The 3,627-nt window shown below is 38.3% G+C and overlaps 1 protein-coding gene across 1 annotated transcript in view; it reads left to right on the forward strand.

Moving 5' to 3' along the window:
- LOC306856066 (nuclear pore complex protein Nup54-like) overlaps positions 1 to 1,570 on the forward strand; it is a 12,863-nt gene extending 11,293 nt beyond the window's left edge. The window contains exon 15 of the transcript XR_013782973.1: positions 1,437 to 1,570. The gene's annotated coding sequence lies outside the window, so the exon portion shown is untranslated. The remainder of the gene's footprint in view (positions 1 to 1,436) is intronic.
- Positions 1,571 to 3,627: the final 2,057 nt, after the last annotated feature.

Consider the following 3,627-nt stretch of genomic DNA (forward strand, 5'->3'; position numbering starts at 1 on the left):
ACCATTGAGTAGGATAAACTTTTTATCCGATAAGAAAAAATGCACATAAACTACGATGGAAACACATTTACCAAATAAATTCCTCCATGCGCATCAAAAATTAATGTGACTGCGCGATGGGACGGGATAACTTGACTAACCAGCGGAACGATCACGTTCACAGCATCTGAAAAATCGTTATGATCATTCTGAAATGCCTGAGCAAAGTCTCGTCAAAGTATTTCTGTATAATTGTTTTACATGATTGCGTTCCCAAACAGCAGCATCCGCCTCCGAAAGCAATGACCGCATTTGTTTCGTCAGCTTGCTCTGAGGCGCAAGTAATTTATTATAAATGGAAATTATTCAATTTAGTGGCTTTTTCCACTTCTCTTAGTGGTATTTATTGCCGGTCTTTTAGGAAGTGACGATTTTGTTCTCTTTGACTCGTTGGATGGAAACTGCTTTATTCGCAAATGTTTTATGCAATATTCCAGTTTTGCGCATAAGTTATATTTGCATCTTTGGATGTAAACTAAGCTATTCAGATGTGTTTCCTGTCAGTTCATCTGTACAGCAGCTGCTCTTGAGCGTCGGAGCGACACTGAAAGCGTTGCGTTGTTTGTGTTCGTTCACAAAATATCTCAATAGACAGAACTTTAGAGCGATAACAACAAAGATACTTTAAATTGAAATTTCCACTACTATTATCACGTCTTACTTATAGTGTTGATAACATGAACTGAAGAAAAGATGGCGCACTACACGCCTATCAACACTACGGTACATCAAAAGGCTCAAACAGTCCTAAAAGTACTTGAAACTGCTAATGCTAATCTCTGTGTGTACTGTAATTTCAAGTCAAGTCAAGTTGAGCTTTATTAATATGACAATAATTATTGTTCAATATTAATTCATTGTTCAAATTAATATGATCTTTTGATTTTCAATCCAAATCACTAAGGTAGATTTTAAATGTCAAACAAACAAATCAATAGCATGAAGAACAGTCAATCACAACACTCACGTATCATTTGTTTAGTCAAATACACTCAGAAAGTACAAAGAGAACTGAGCACACGATCATCATCTTCATCATTCTGCACGGTTTATTCAAACAGTTTCATGCTTGATATTCAGAAGAGTGTAACCCTAAGTGTGATATTTCTTTTATGGGCCATTCTACAGAATTGGTGCAAACTGCTGTCCCACAACCAAAAAACACATTTAAAAAGCATTTAAAATTTAGAATCTTAGATGTTTACTAAGATCCTTCTATTATCTATTGAAACCCACAATAATATTTAAAATATTAGTAAGCTTAATAAATATATATATATATATATATATATATATATATATATATATATATATATAAAATCTTCATTTATTTGGTACTTTCAGTTGAGAGGTGGCTGTCCCGAACCCTAACCTCTAAATTTTCATCTTTTTGGCAGCTTCCACTGTGACTGAGCAGCCCCACACTGCTCACCCCTGTGATGGGGAAGGACCTGGAAAACGTGGTCAAAAACTTGTCTGCTCCCCACACTCCGGACGGTAAGCCGCAATCGTCGGAGCATCCCACCTTGCGGCCGAAAAAATTAATTGAAAACTAAGCTAAGCATTGCTTCGTGGAACATTCGCACACTGCTGGACCTGGCCAAAACTCCTGACAGCCCCCACCGCAGGACAGCACTGGTGGCCCTGGAGCTCGCAAGATATAACATCAATATAGCAGCTCTTAGCGAGACCAGACTACATGGGGAGGACTCCTTGACAGAGACTGGTGCAGGGTACACCTTCTTCTGGAAGGGGGTCACCGAAGGCACTCGTCGTAACCATGGAGTTGGCTTTGCTGTGAAGTCTAAACTGCTGCAACACATTCCGGAATCCCCTATCGTCATCAATGAAAGACTGATGACATGGTGCATTCCTCTGGCAAAGAAACGCTTCGCCACTCTCATCAGTGCATTTGCTCCAACTCTTTATGCCGAGCACAACATCAAAGAGGATTTCTATAGAGCTCTTGATGCCATCTTACAGAAAACCCCGGCTATGGACAGGCTCATACTCATGGGAGATTTCAATGCTAGAGTGCGTCCGGAGCACCTGGTATGGAGTAGGGATGTGCGGTATACCGGTACTGGAAAAATACCGGTATATATTATATTTCAAACGGTACGATATCATAATTTTGCTTAATTCGGTATTTCATACGCTGCAGTTGCGAAATGTACCTGTAGGTGGCAGTGCTTCCCAAATTGCTGCGCAACCGGTCAAATGTGACAACAGAACAACGCGATGGATCAAACAGATGAAACTCTATCAACGCACCCGAAATTAATAAATAAAGAGAACAGTAGAAGTGAAATATGGCATTACTTTGGATACAAAACAGATGAGAAAGGTGAAGGAACTGACCTTACTGCACCTGTATGCAAGCGTTGCTATAAATCATGCGCTTCCACAGACAACACATCAAACCATTTTAAGCACTTGTCGCTTGCTCATCCTGATCTTTTCAGGTGAGTGCATCATTCATAAATTCAGATTTAATTTGAACTTTTATTTACAACTGATCAACGCACATACAGATGTGATACAGTAAGATCAAACGTGCATGTGAGACACGCTAGAATCAGTGAAGTTTTGGTTACATAATATATGCACTTGCATTTCATACAATCGAATATTAATTGGATATGAATTGAGCAATAATTTTGCTATATTAATTTTAGTATCAATGATATGAAGGGAATATTTCTGCCGCGCTGTCGACCGCTAATAAGAAGCAACAGAGAGAGAGATTTATTTCATGCTTTTTCTTTGGTTGAGTCTGAAATCTGAAAACAATCTGAGAGAGAGAGAGAAATAATAATGTGATTTTGAATATTATTTTGACTGTTAGAATAACACTTTACAATAAAGCAATATTTATTGCCTTAATTGCACAACTTCAGTTGTATTTTTTTTCTTCAAACTCAGTCAAAATGTAACCTATGTTCCCGGTAGACCAGACATTTTATTTGCCTACCGGGAAGATAAGAAGATTTGAATATATTTTCATTTTTCATATTTTCAAATATTTTCATATTTCACTTATTACTTCAGTTAGCCTATTTTTTTTTTCTCCAACATCAAAATGTAACCTATGTTCCCTGTAGGTTTTTTGTTAGTTTGATACAAAGTTATTAAGATATTAATGTTTTTATTATTATTATTATATTTAATAAAACTGTTCTAAATTCACTTATCTTTTGAGACTGGTTATTTGTCACCTATGGTATCGATTTAGTATCGATACCGAGGTATTACATTCTGGTATCGTACCGAAGCCAAAATTATGGTATCGAGCCATCCCTAGTATGGAGTAAAGTCATCGGCCAGCATGGTGTGAGGAAAATGAACCATAACGGGCTTGGGCTCAGACTCCTCTCCCTCTGTGCAGAGCACCAGCTGGTCACTACTAACACCATCTTCCAGATGAAGAACAGGTATAAGACCACCTGGCAGCACCCACGCTCAAAACATTGGCATCTCATTGACTATGTGATCATCCGTCAAAAGGACAGACAAGATGTCCTTACCACCCGTGTTATGAGAGGAGCTGAGTGCTGGACTGACCACCTCATGGTCAGATCCAATCTA

Source organism: Barbus barbus (assembly GCF_936440315.1).
Source record: "Barbus barbus genome assembly, chromosome: 36".
Taxonomy (NCBI): domain Eukaryota; kingdom Metazoa; phylum Chordata; class Actinopteri; order Cypriniformes; family Cyprinidae; genus Barbus; species Barbus barbus.